The sequence below is a fragment of the Schistocerca nitens genome, chromosome 7 (assembly GCF_023898315.1).
Source record: "Schistocerca nitens isolate TAMUIC-IGC-003100 chromosome 7, iqSchNite1.1, whole genome shotgun sequence".
NCBI classification, from domain to species: domain Eukaryota; kingdom Metazoa; phylum Arthropoda; class Insecta; order Orthoptera; family Acrididae; genus Schistocerca; species Schistocerca nitens.
In genome coordinates, this window is record NC_064620.1 from 617141686 (window position 1) to 617156614 (window position 14929).

Below are 14929 nucleotides of genomic sequence, written 5' to 3' on the forward strand. Positions count from 1 at the left end.
TGCTCAGAGCCATTTGAACCATTTTCTGAACACCAAAATTACATGAAATAACAATGTTACCACGAAGACAGGAATCAAGGTAAACTGCCTGACTTTTGCAGACGGTTTTGAAGTACTTTCAGAAAATCTGACGGACACAGCCACTCAAAGAAATCTTCTGGGAGAAATAGCAAATAGAATTCGCCTCAAAATTTCAGCTGAAAAAAAAAACAAAATTAATCGCAGACATAAAAAATGCACCAAAATTCTTAGAAAAACAAACAGGTGAAATAGAGCGAGTGAGTAAATTCAAATATCTTCGAGAAACTGTACAACTGAATCGACTAGAAAGATTTGCAGTAGATGTGACTGTTAACGAAATGGAGAGAGCATATGGTTTGTTAAACGACTCGCAGACATTTGAAACTTTCACACTATTTCATAGTTTACACTAGACGCAGACAGCTGGGGTACACTACTTCCGTCCCGGGAGGTATGGGGTAGCGGTAGGAAGGGCATCCGGCCACCCCTTAAGATTAACCATACCAATTCCGTACTTCAACCTGCCGACCCTGCGCGCAATGCGGGATGAAGGCAGTAGTAAAAGAAGAAAAGAAAGAGAGCATATGGTTTGACAAAGAATATCTACATCAAGAAATATATATCTAGAAAAACCAAACTAAGACACTATACCACAGTGATACTACCAGAATATTTTTATATATATGTCAATACCTAACAGTGAACTATAAGTTGGACAGAAAGAGGTACATGAAACGCGGATAGTTAGAAAAGTAATGGGTGTAACACAAAGTACAGGCCAACAGCCTTGCCGCAGTGGTAACACCGGTTCCCATCAGATCACCGAAGTTAAGCGCTGTCGGACTGGGCCAGCACTTGGCTGGGTGACCATCCGGTCAGCCGAGCGCTGTTGGCAAGCGGGGTACACTCAGCCCTTTTGAGGCGAACTGAGGAGCTATTTGATTGAGAAGTAGCGGCTCCAATCTCGGAAACTGACCTACGGCCGGGAGAGCGGTGTGCTGACCACATGCCCCGCCATATCCGCATCCAGTGGCGCCTGTGATCTGAGGATGACACGGCGGCCGGTCGGTACCGTTGGGCCTTCCAAAGCCTGTTCGGACGGAGTTTAGTTTCGTTTTAATACAAACTGCAGATGGCTTGAAAATGAGAATTGATGAGGAGATCTATAAAAATATAGAGAAAATATCAGAAATAATGACTAAAAGAAGATTAATGTTTTTAGACACTTCATCAGTAGCCCGGATTACAGAAATAAAGAAAGATCTAGAAATAAAGAGCATCAAAGAATTGGGAATAGCAGACAGAAATCTTTTCGAGAATAAAGTATTAAATTTGGAAGGCTTTCAATGCGGAAGAAATAAGTATTTTGGGAAAAACGTGGACAGAAAAGAGGGTAAAACAAGATGGGGAGAAGACGAAGGCGTACTGGAAAAACAGAAAACAACAAGCAGAGAAGAGAAATTGAAATCGTTACGCGATCCAAGATGGTCAACGCGATAGAAAAGAAACAATGTTACCACATAAAACTTTACATTATCAACAACATAATTGAAACTTTCTGGCAGATTAAAACTGTGTGCAGGACCGAGACTCGAACGGGGGACCTTTGCCTTTCGCGGGCAAGTGCTCTACCAACATTTTTTTTTGTTGATCTTATTTTGTTCTAGATTGTTCGTTGAATTTGTTCGTGGCGGACGTCCGATGACACCTGTTCAGGTTGATCGTTGATTAGTTCATTCAGTTTTTTTGTTATACCAACTGAGCTACCCAAGCACGACTCACGCCCCGTCCTCACAGCTTTACTTCTGCCAGTACCTCGTCTCCTGCCTTCCAAACTTTACAGAAGCTCTCCTGCGTACCTTGCAGAACTAGTACTCCTGAAAGAAAGGATATTGCAGAGGCGTGGCTTAGCCACAGCCTGGGGGATGTTTCCAGAATGAGATTTTCACTCTGCAGCGGAGTGTGCGCTGATATGAAACTTTCTGGCAGATTAAAACTGTGTGCCGGACCGAGACTCTACCGGTAGTAGAGCACTTGCCCGCGAAAGGCAAAGGTCCCGAGTTCGAGTTTCGGTCCGGCACAAAGTTTTAATCTGCCAGAAAGTTTCATATCAGCGCACACTCCGCTGCAGAGTGAAAATCTCATTCTGGAACAAGATAATTAATTCAATTTTGTTGTTACCGTTTATCTAAGGTGGTGCGACGGTTACTCTCGTAATGGCACACAGTTAACTTCTGGCCCATCACAAAGCGGATGTGAGGCGCAGTAACTGCGCTAAGGTGAATATTCTTGCACGGCATTGGCGGGGAGAGCAGCGCCAAAGCAGTGTTTTTACTGACAGCAGTATCTGGTGCCGCTAAGTGCTTCCCGCACCACGTATCTATTCCCGGAAATATTCTGGGGTATACTGGCGTAACTGGATGGGCGAGGCTCTTAGACGAGCGTCTCACGCGCTGAACTTGTGCGAGGCGGGCAGTGACGTGTGCGGCCTGTTTACGTGCTGGTACAGGGAAACAGCTGCTCGCTCTGACGTCACGCCTCCTGCTGTGTCGGCTCTGGTGTTGTGGTGCGCTCCCCCCCCTGGCGTTACGCAAGCTGCGGGATCACGAGCAGGCCTCGTGGTCGGGCGGTGGTGTCGGTGGCAGCAGGAGCGCACCGTGGGGCCCCGCGCGGCAACAGCACTCCACCAGAGCAACACTGACTCAAAGGAAGGCCTCGGCGCTTGCTCGTGACGTCACGTCACCTAGGCACGGCGAACGCCGGGTCTGTTGCAGGCATGCTCATAGTGGTGGTGTCTCCCTCTCTGACATAGGAAAAAGTGAAACTATTAGCGGTAGTTGACCAACACACATTGTTCTGAGAGATTTCTGCAATCAATTAATTGTGCAATTCATTACACTTCTTAACAAATAGTGTACACCTGAACTTAAATTTCCACCTCTTTTAAGGATTGACATACAAAAACAACTTCACGGTTCAGCAGCAACAGAATTCGTGCTTCTTCACCTTATTTGTAAATCTGAGGAAGTTACGTTTGTACTGGGTTGCTTTTACAAGAAACTGTGAACATATTGGTGCTCTTCTTTAGGTATCTTGGTTGACTATGGGGTGAGGAGCACTGAATGTTAACGAAATATCTTGCGATTGTACACGTTGGGAGACGGGGTGGGGGACAGAAGAAGAGGCAAAAGAGAGATACTTGTTTTATGAAATAAAATTTTTTTATCTTATAAAGTTTCTCCTTTCAGTTGCAAGAGGGGAATATTTATCTTTTCTAATGTGCATATTTAAAAAGTTTAAGCTCAGCAGTATTTTCGATGTATGAAGCTATTTTGTTTCCTGTTTAGAATTCCTTTCCTTGAAAACGACTGTAATGTAATGACTGGCAACAGTTGGACATGTACACATGTAAATTAGTTCACATTTCCAGTGACGATGTCAAACGAAAATATATAAATAAAAGAAACGAGTTCATTGTAAGAGGGTTGGGGTAAGTTTCGACATCAAAGTGGATCAAGTAAATATAGTTATTTGAATGTAAAATTTCCGAAACTTGCAATGGGGCAAAGCATCTTCTCACATTGATCTACGTTTGTTTCGACAGGATTCACTAATACAGAACTATGATTTTCATTTGTAGCTTTACGATAGTAAGAAAATCTTTCATGTAAATAAAACTCCAGAATCCAAAACAATACCAACCATTATGTCCAAAAATAAGAGATTTATAAAGATAAGCACGCCCAGGCGTTTCTGCCTGCAACAGACCTGGCGTTCGCCATGCCTAGCTGACGTGACGTCACGAACAAGCGCCGAGGCCTCCCTTTGAGTCGGTGTTGGCCCAACACACTATACTGTGTTCATCGCGAGAGTAAACCTGATGCAAACATTACGCCATGTATTCTTCCGTGTTTTCTGGAACCTCGTTAGATTTCGTTTCACGTGGAGCGGAGGCCAAGCTGTCTCGCGTACAATCATCTACTACAAAAAGGATACGTTTTATGTTGCGCCTTGTGCGTACACCGACTGAGCGATGATACGGGGCAACAGCTGTACCGTCACTAACGTGGACAGCACAGGGCAGGATGGATGGATGGATATGGTGTCATGGGCGCTCAACAGTCCAGTCTTTAGCGCCCGAACGGAAACAACAACGGACGAGCGTCACTAAAATGCAGCAAGTGCAGAAATAGGATTAAAATTATAGGTGAAAGTCTACAGAGGCAGTTTGCACGTCAACAGTAGCAAAGAGGACAGCAGCACATAATGAGGAGAACTGCAAGAGAACGGAGGGGAAGGGGTTAAAATGAAAGACGTAGCACATGTTTGGAACTGGCCTATTACAAGAATAAAAAGGAGTGGTAAGCCACTCGGCAACACACTAAAAATTCCAACCTAAAATTTTTGGCTGAAGCCCAGAAACATCACAGTACCTTAAAACTTTCTTGACACTCGCCTCGTCATCGGCTAAAATCGAGGGCAGATCCCCACTAATTTTAACATCCGCCCTGACAAAACGATATAAATCACACTCAACTAAAATGTGGCGTACAGTGATTCGTACGCCACAGGCATCACACAGAGGGGGTTCCTCTCGCCGTAGTAAGAAGGCATGCGTAAGAGGACAGTGCCCTATGCGAAGACGTGTAAGGGTCACTTCGTCACGCCTAGGTGACCGGCAGGAGGAACACCACGGCTGGATGGTGGGTTTCACCAACCGCAGCTTATTTTCCCTCACCGCCAGCCACTCCTCCTCCCACAATTGCATATACTTCCGCCGCAGCACAGAAACGACACCTTGCAAAGGAATAGAACATTGTGTCACCTCCGGTAACCTGCAGGCGTCCTTGGCAGCTCTGTCAGCTTGTTCATTTCCCCGTATGCCCACATGCCCTGGCACCCAGCAAAAGGACACTTGCTTGCCCTGTCGTTGGAGGGTGTACAGTTGGTCGTAAATCAGCTGTTCCAACTTCTCCGCTGGGTACTGTGTCACCTCCGGTAACCTGCAGGCGTCCTTGGCAGCTCTGTCAGCTTGTTCATTTCCCCGTATGCCCACATGCCCTGGCACCCAGCAAAAGGACACTTGCTTGCCCTGCTTGCCCTGTCGTTGGAGGGTGTACAGTTGGTCGTAAATCAGCTGTTCCAACTTCTCCGCTGGGTACAGGTTCTGCAGTGACTGTAATGCGCTCAGTGAGTCAGAGCAAATTAGGAAGTGTTGGCCCCGAGTAAACCGTATCTGCTCCAATGCCTTCAGGATCGCGTGAAGTTCTGCGGAAAAAACAGTGTATTCCTGGGGAAGGCGAATCCTGATGACACGGTCGGGGAACACGACTGAGCAGCCAAGAAAATCCCCCTGTTGGGATCCATCAGTGAGCACAGGCCAGCCAGCTGCTCCAACTATACTCCGTTCATCGTAAGAATAAACCTGATGCAATCAAACACAAACGCGATGATTGGTCAACAGCCGTAGATCCGGAACAGTGGTGTTGTTCTGCTCTTGGAAGTAGGTCCAACTTATGTATTAGGTAATTTATTACTATGTCACTGTAAACGAAACTTCGACATTCTGATGTATTGACAGTCAACGAAGTATTCCTTAAGTATAGTCTAGCGACGTAATTTATATTTCAAAAATCGTGTGCAGTCACAGTCTCAGTAAGCGCTTCTTCTGCGTGATCGTCCCACTGTTGCGGCCACCGTGGCCGAGCGGTTCTAGGCGCTTCAGTCCGGAACCGCGCTGCTGCTACTGTCGCAGGTTCGAATCCTGCCTCGGGCAGCATCGAGGTCCGGCGCCCTCAACATTTCGCGGAGCAATTGTAGTTTGACAGGGGTGCCAATGGTGTTGGCATTAACGGTGCCAGTCCTGTAAGTTTGTCGCGGAATTGTGACGACTGGAACGCTCTTTGAGGCAGGAAGAGCAGCGGCGAACAGGATTGTGTTCCTCCAGTCGCCACATCCCCACCCAGTACCCCTGTCGATTAGCAGTCGTGGGTTGGAGCAGCAGCATTCGCTGCTGTCACTACGATGGATGTTTCGTCTTCTGCATCATCAGATCACGCAAAGGTGCGTGGATGGTGTGCATGCAATGGAGTACCTGTCGAGTCCTAAGGCGTTGTTACGTTTGCGCCGGCCGGAGTGACCGAGCCGTTCTAGGCGCTACAGTCTGGAACCGCGCGACCGCTACGGTCGCAGGTTCGAATCCTGCCCCGGGCATGGATGTGTGTGATATCCTTAGGTTAGTCAGGTTTAAGTAATTCTAAGTTTTAAGGGACTGATGACCCCAGCTGTTAAGTACCATAGTACTTACATCTGCGGCGGAAAAGTGGTGCTGGTTCAGCTGCTGTTTAACGCCCACAGGCACACCATCTGGTACATGCAGAGATGTGGGCAGGCTGGTGCTTCCAACGCGGAATCGTCCGTCGGGAAATCATCTTCGTTTGTGTGATCCCCACCGTCTTGAAATGGTGTCCTCCAGCTGCCAGACGGGGCGATCCGCCGTTTTCAACGTATCTTCCGCGACCGTTGCTTGCTCACGCGATCTTCAGTGTCCGAAGACACCTGAAGATCCTGACCGTCAGGCAAAAAAACATCGATAGGCACAACCTGCACCACCGCTAGACGAGACAGGCGCTGGAGGAGGGGGCAAAGGTGTGGGCGTCGCTCCGTCCGCAACACACTGAGACACTCCCGGAGACGGTAGTAGGAGCCGGTGGTGATCGAGGTCGGGGATCGTTGTGAAGAACCTCGACAAACGTCAGCGGGAGCGCCGTTGGGGTGGTCGTGGCCTGCTGGATCCTAGGCGGTAACTGTGCGATTCTGCGTTGCGCCTTTCTTGGTCACATCCAGAGCACGCCTTCGGCTGGCCGTCATAAATGACAATGACACAACATCCGCCAATATATATTTAGGACGGAACATGTTTGGTTAGATCTATGCTAATCTGTCGTACTCCACTGAGATCCGGGCATGTGATGAACTGAACCCACTTTTCAGCTGCATGACTTATCACCTTACCATACGGGCAGAATGCAGATACCATTATATCTGAAGGCACCTCGAAAGGGAATTCAAATACGCGGACCGTCCGCAGTCCAAGTCCCGCATGTTCCACAGTTACGTCACTGATGTGTCCTTCATACTGACAGATTTTAAGACCATTTCCAGCTGCTCGTACAATTATATTACATACTTATTCATTAATCAGTTTCACGTACACCACACTGCTAACCATAGAAATGTGGATGCCAACAGCATCGTTGTATTCAATCTTCACTTCATCTCTGATAAGCAGTTCGATTTCAAGTGCTTTTGGTCTACATCTACATCTACATACATACTCCGCAATCCACCATACGGTGCGTGGCGGAGGGTACCTCGTACCACAACTAGCATCTTCTCTCCCTGCTCCACTCCCAAACAGAACGAGTGAAAAATGACTGTCTATATGCCTCTGTACGAGCCCTAATCTCTCTTATCTTTGGGGTCTTTTCGCGAAATGTAAGTTGGCGGCAGTAAAATTGTACTGCAGTCAGCCTCAAATGGTGGTTCTCTAAATTTAGTAAGTAGCGATTCACGAAAAGAACGCCTCCTTTCCTCTAGAGACTCCCACCCGAGTTCCTGAAGCATTTACGTAACACTCGCGTGATGATCAAACCTACCAGTAACAAATCTTGCTGCCCGCCTCTGAATTGCTCTGGATTGCTCCCTCAATCCGACCTGATAGGGCTCCCAAACGCTCGAGCAGTACTTAAGAATAGGTCGTATTAGTGTTTTGTAAGCGGTCTCCTTTACAGATTAACCACATCTTCCCAAAATTCTACCAATGAACCGAAGATGACTATCCGCCTTCCCCACAACTGCCGTTACATGCTTGTCCCACTTCATATCGCTCTGCAGTGTTACGCCCAAATATTTAATCGACGTGAATGTGTCAAGCGCTACACTACTAATGGAGTATTCAAACATTACAGGATTCTTTTTCCTATTCATCTGCATTAATTTACATTTATCTATATTTAGAGTTAGCTGCCATTCTTTACACCAATCACAAATCCTGTCCAAGTCATCTTGTATCCTCCTACAGTCACTCAACGACGACACCTTCCCGTACACCACAGAATCATCAGCAAACAGCCGCACATTGCTATCTACCCTATCCAAAAGATCATTTATGTAGATAGAAAACAACAGCGGACCTACCGCAGTTCCCTGGGTTACTCCAGATGATACCCTCACCTCCGATGAACACTCACCATCGAGGACAACGTACTGGGTTTTATTACTTAAGAAGTCTTCGAGCCACTCACATACTTGGGAACGAATCCCATATGCTCGTACCTTAGTTAGGAGTCTGCAGTGGGGCACCGAGTCAAACGCTTTCCGGAAGTCAAGGAATATGACATCCGTCTGATACCCTTCATCCATGGTTCGCAAGATATCATGTGAAAAAAGGGCGAGTTGCGTTTCGCAGGAGCGATGCTTTCTAAAGCCGTGCTGATGCATGGACAGCAACTTCTCTGTCTCAAGGAAATTCATTATATTCGAACTGAGAATACGTTCGAGAATCCTGCAACAAACCGATGTTGAGGATATTGGTCTGTAATTTTGAGGATCCGTCCTTCTACCCTTCTTATATACAGGCATCACCTGCGCTTTTTTCCAGTCGCTCGGGACTTTACGTTGGGCAAGAGATTCGCGATAAATGCAGGCTAAGTAAGGAGCCAATGCAGTAGAGTACTCTCTGTGAAACCGAATTGGAATCCCATCAGGACCTGGCGATTTATTTATTTTCAAGCCATTGAGCTGCTTCACAACCCCAGGGATGTCTATCACTATGTCCTCCATACGGGAATCTGTACGAGACTCAAACGGCGGTGTATTTGTACGATCCTCTTATGTGAAAGATTTCTCAAACGCTAAATTTAAAATTTCAGCTTTCGTTTTGCTGTCTTCCGTTGCCAGGCCAGACTGATCAGTGAATGACTGGATGGAAGCCTTCGACCCGCTTACCGATTTTACGTAAGACCAGAATTTTCTTGGGTCTTCAGCTGAAAAGCTGATCCTCAGTGTCGTTTTTCTGTAGGCATAAGCTATTCTCTGTGTAAGAAAATACAGCGCGCTAAGACGGCAGAATCACGTAAACAACAGCGCGGTGGGCACGTAAACAAGACGTCCGTGCCCCCAGTCTGCCGAGGGGCGGCCAAGCCGTGCATCACGTCTACAGTGCTGCCTTACATTTAGTCAATGGTGTCCTCGGAAAACTTCAAAGCTGATTTTTTCTGTAAACCCGCGAAAGACTTTGACAACAATCTGTTTCTCGCTACTTTTAAAATTCTTCCACGCATGTTTCACTACGGAGAAGGAAGCAGCGTCAGCCATATTCACAATACGTATCAAGAGCGCCACAATCAGAGCGCAACATTACAGAAATTGCGGCTGTACACGATTTTTGAAATAAAAATTACACAGCTAAAGTACAATTAAGAAAATCATTGATAAGTGTTGCAACGTCCCCTTCGAAAAATTTATGAATTACTGTGCTGGTAAACCCCTTACGTTATTTGATTTTCAAACAGCTGAGCAAAACTGAACGTACTCACACATTTCTCTCTTTACTTATTCTGATCAACACTAAACTGACGCACAATATTTACAGCGCAACGCAATCTGACTTTCAATCATCCCTACAAAAGAATGGCCCTGACTAACAATAACCTATACCTTTCATGAATCACTTACCTCACAAAAATCTTCGTTACTCGAACTACGGCAATACAGCGAGCGCCAATACTGCCAGCTAAATAAAAGATTCTAACTACTGAAGGCACTAACTACTGATAGGCATAGTTAGCAAATGAAAGATTTTGATAAAGAACAAACGATGTATTTACCTTAATAATATTCAAAAGTCATCATATGTATATCAGTTCATGGTATCCAGTATTACAAATTTACTCTTTCTGATGGACACACGTCCAGATCGATCGCTCTCAAAACTCCGCCATCTCTCTCCCCACATCCACCACTGCTGGCGGCTCACCTCCAACTGCGCAACGCTACGCGCTGTTCACATCCAACTGCCCAACACTACAATAGCGAATATTCCAACAATGTCAACCAGCCACAGACTGCACACAGCACAGCCACTGATTTTCATACAGAGCGCTACGTGACTTTACCAACATAAAAACCTAAACAGCCTACTTACAGTGTTAGTACATTAGAATAACTGTCTTAAAATTTCAGTTATTGTAACATAGTAACAAGATATGTTATACGCAAATAGGACATACTTCCAAGAGCGTAACAGCATCAGTGTACGTGTGCTACGGCTGTTGAATAATCGCATTTTTGTTTGTTTACATCAGGTTTATTGTTCTGATGGACAAACTGTAGTGTTGTCGCCGACATATACCACCTCCAGACATACGGAACGCTCAAAGGTTTGCCAGCATACGCTCTCTTGATTTTGAATGCCGTTACTTCGCCAGTACAGACAAATTCAGCTCAGACAACTAAGGATTTTACATACACACAGTTCATAATAACCTTAATTTGCTTTCGATATCTATGCTGAACGTGCCTTAGAGATTTGCAAAGGTAAATGCAAGAGCAATTCACTTATTTGCAAAACCACACCTGAGATGCCCTTGCAGGCGCAAACTAATTCAGTGTCACAGTACGGAGAGGAGCGGAGTAGAGGGTTGACAGAGGAACTAGGAGGCAGCACAAACCGCAGGCGCGAGATGAATTTGTAAGAATTCTGCAAATCAGTAGCAAGCCTCTCTTTAGCAGTGGGACATTGATATCTAAGAATAACATGCAGCAAATTCACAGAGATTCTATGATAGCCTATCGCAGGACACATGCATCCGAATGATAAGGAAAGGGATAAAATAAGTACTACATAACCATTCTGTAAGAGAAATAAATAGCAAAATTATACCGTTCTGAATATTAAGAAGAGAAACAACTCTCTCCCGTGTAATGTAATTCCTGAAATCTTCAAAACCTTTTAGAGAGAAAATTTTGTTATTATTGATGTGTTGGCAGAAGAGCCAACACCGTGTTGCTAGAGGAGGCCGAAATGCACGCGTTTTAACTCACGCAGACTGGCGTGAGGTCTGGAACAAGGTAAAGTAATTATAGTAGCCAAAAATAGTACATAGCTCCTGGAATACTTAACTTTAATCCATAATTGGAGAACATCGCTCTTGATGATACATAATTACAATCTCAATATAAACTGGTAATGGCGCCTTGCTAAGTCGTAGCAAATGACGTGGGTGAAGGCTATGCTAACTATCGTCTCCGCAAATGAGAGCGTATTTGTCATTGATCCATCTCTGGCAAAGTCTGCTGTACAACTGGGGCGAGTGCTAGGAAGTCTCTCTAGACCTGCCGTGTGGCGGCGCTCGGTCTGCAATCACTGACAGTGGCGACACGCGGATCCGACGTATACTAACGGACCGCGGCCGATTGAAAGGCTACCACCTAGCAAGTGTGGTGTCTGGCGGTGACACCACAACTATACACTGCCGGAAAAAATGCAACATCGTCGAGGACTAGGTCATTTTATTGGCAAATGGGATGACAGGTAGACTGTCTACGTAGGTGTATATGACAACAAATTCAGACAAAATGAAACACACATGTCATAGCAAAGGGGGGCCACACAATCGCATCAATACACAGTGTATCCTCCCTGGCGGCGACGCAAGCGTGTCTTCTGACCTGCAAATGATCAGAAAGGTCCCGAATGATATCGTGCGATAGACTGTCCTTTCGTTGTAATTCGGCAATCGTTCTTGCAGGCCCTAGGGAACGAGTAAGTTTACACTTCATCATATCCCATGTATGTACAATTGGCGAGAGGTTTGGTGATCTTGTTGGCAGAGCAGTTGTTGTACACGACAAAGATCAAGTTGTGTCACAGCAGACATATGTGGACATGCACTACCCTGCTGAAGAAACACGTCACCCTCCTGTCGGAGATATGCCTGTACTACGGGGATGACAGAGTGTGCAGTCTAGCACGCACTAGTTATCAGTAGTAACTGACGGCGCCTCGCACCATCAAGTCTAGCAGGGGCCCTCTGTGTCGTGGGGGAATAGGCCACTCATCAGCTGTACGCCGTACCTGTGTATGTCCGTCACACGCATGCAGACAGAATGTACTCTCACCACTGGTGACAACAGAGAGCGACTCCACTCTCCAGTCAACGCTTTCGTGACACCAGATTAGCCAAGCCTGGTGGTGTCGGGGTGTCAGTGGTAGCCCGGTCAGAGGAACACGTCGTCTTAATCCTTCTGTAAGCAGACTGCTCTCATCGATCTCTAATGACACGGCAGGTGCAACACGTGCCCGGGTTTCGTCCCTGGATGATGTTCAGTCGGCCACCGCTCCTCAGTGCACCATCGTGACGTGCTTCTGTAATTCGTGGTCGCCCGGGACCCGCCTACAGGAGTGGGAATGTTCGACAGACCACTGTTGAATGCAGCGACAGGGCGCCGATACATCGTGCCCAACACGTGCAGCAATCCGTCGCCACGCCAGCTTACTGCAGGCCCACAGTGCGACCTCTTTCAAATGGCTGAAGCTCTTCGACAGAATTACGTACTCACTCGTGAGGCACTACCGTACCCTGGAACGAATGTCGTAAACACTGTTCAGCTCTAAACTTAGCACAGTTAGGCCCTACTCTATCCAGAGTCGAAACAGAGGGTGCACGGAAAGGTCCCCTGAGCACGACTTGATTTTATTTTCTGTTTTATTTTACTTTATTTTTTGCAGTAGTGTACATACAGAGTAGATCACAACAGATAACGGCCACTGAAAGTATACAACGAATGAAGCAACATCCAAGTAGACGCGGGTCCGCTCCGAAGCCGTTTGCTACACTATGTGATCAAAAGTGTCCGGACACCCCCCAAAAACATACTTCTTCATATTAGGCGCATTGTGCTGCCATCTACTGCCAGGTACTCCATATCAGCGACCTTAGCAGTCATTAGACATCACGACAGAGCAGAATGTGGCGCTCCGCGGAACTCACGGACTTCGAACGTGGTTAGGTGATTGGGTGTCACTTGTGTCATACGTCTGTACGCGAGATTTCCACACTCCTAAACAGCCCTAGGTGCACTGTTTACGATGTGATAGGGAAGTGGAGACGTGAAGTGACACATACAGCACAAAAGCGTACAGGCCGACCTCGTCTGTTGACCGACAGAGACCGCCGACATTTGAAGAGGGTCGTAATGTGTAACAGGCAGACATCTATTCAGACCATCACACAGGAATTCCAAACTGCATCAGAATCCACTGCAATTACTATGACAGTTAGGCGGGAGGAAAGAAAACTTGCACTTCATGGTCGAGCGGCTGCTCATAAGCCGCACATCACGTCGGTAAACGCCAAACGACGCCTCGCTTGGTGTTAAGGAGCGTAAACGTTAGACGATTGAACAGTGAAAAATGTTGTGTGGAGTGACGAATTACATTACACAACGTGGCGATCTGATGGCAGCGTGTGGGTATGGCGAATGCCCGGTGAACGGCATCTGCCAGCGTATGTAGTGCCAACAGTAAAATTCGGAGGCGGTGGTGTTATGTTGTGGTCGTGTTTCTCATGCAGGGGGTTGCACCCCTTCTTGTTTTGCGTGACGCTACCATACCACAGGCCTACATTGATGTTCTAAGCACCTTCTTGCTTCCCCCTGTTGAAGAGCAATTCTGGGATGGCGATTGCATCTTTCAATACGATCGAGCCCCTGTTCATAATGCACGGCCTGTGGCCGAGTGGTTACACGACAATAACATCCTTGTAATGGACTGGTCTGCACAGAGTCCTGGCCTGAATCCTATAGAACATCTTTGGGATGTTTTGGAGCGCCGACTTCGTGCCAGGCCTCACCGACAGATATCGATACCTCTCCTCAGTGCAACACTCCGTGAAGAATGGGCTGCCATTCCCCAAGAAACCTTCCAGCAGCCGATTGAATGTACGCTTGCGAGAGTGGAACCTGTCATCAAGGCTATGGGTGGGCCAACACCATATTGAATTCCAGAATTGCCGATGGAGGGTGCCACGAACTTGTAAGTCATTTTCAGCCAGGTGTCCGGATACTTTTGATCGCATAGTGTAGATGACTGCCGATGTGAGGTGAGATACCGTCCCAGTCAATACAAGTTACTTAAAGTGTAAACTTTTCGCTGAAGTCTTCATGTGACTGGAGTCAGATTTCACCTTTGGCCTGCTTTACCTCGCGTAACAGTGCAGTTTTGGTATATGCATGACGCAGCACAGGCACATTTTACTGCAGTTGTGCGATGCCATCTAACGCACCAGAATGTTCCAAGATAGATATGTCGATCAGGATCTGTAGCTCGCCCTCCAAGGTCACGTGGCATCAGTGTTCTGGATTCTTCTGTCCGCGTTCACTGGTAGGTGAAGTTGTACAGCACTTTCGCTGATGCGCTTGAAGAACTGGATCAGGGAACTATACAGTCTTGTCAAGATTCACGAGATGGTCCGATGGTATTTGAAAGAATTCATAACTGACTGCAGAGACGAATGCAGCATTGCCTCAAAATGTGGGGACGACTGGTCGAATACGTCCTTTAACAGGCACGACAGTATCGCAAAGTGTAAAGTGTGTCGTGCTGAAGTGGTATCGTTGTTGTTGTTAAGGTAGGACTTGAGTGAAAATGTGCCAAGGTAAAAGGGGACTTAACCGAAAAGCTTGCATATCAGATCCATTTGTACCGACTAGGACATTTAATACCGAAGATGGTGGTGACTCCTAAACAGTACAAACTTTATGTTTCCGGTCCTATTTGCAACTGAAACGTTTTTGCTTCTACGAGAATCGTCGTAAACTTTCAACCGTGTCAGTTTTCGCTTCT

The 14929-nt window shown here is 46.6% G+C and overlaps 1 pseudogene; it reads left to right on the forward strand.

Annotated features, from left to right (window-relative positions):
- Nucleotides 1-798: 798 nt before the first annotated feature.
- LOC126197176 (5S ribosomal RNA) lies at nucleotides 799-916 on the forward strand (annotated as a pseudogene).
- The last annotated feature ends 14013 nt before the right edge of the window (nucleotides 917-14929 follow it).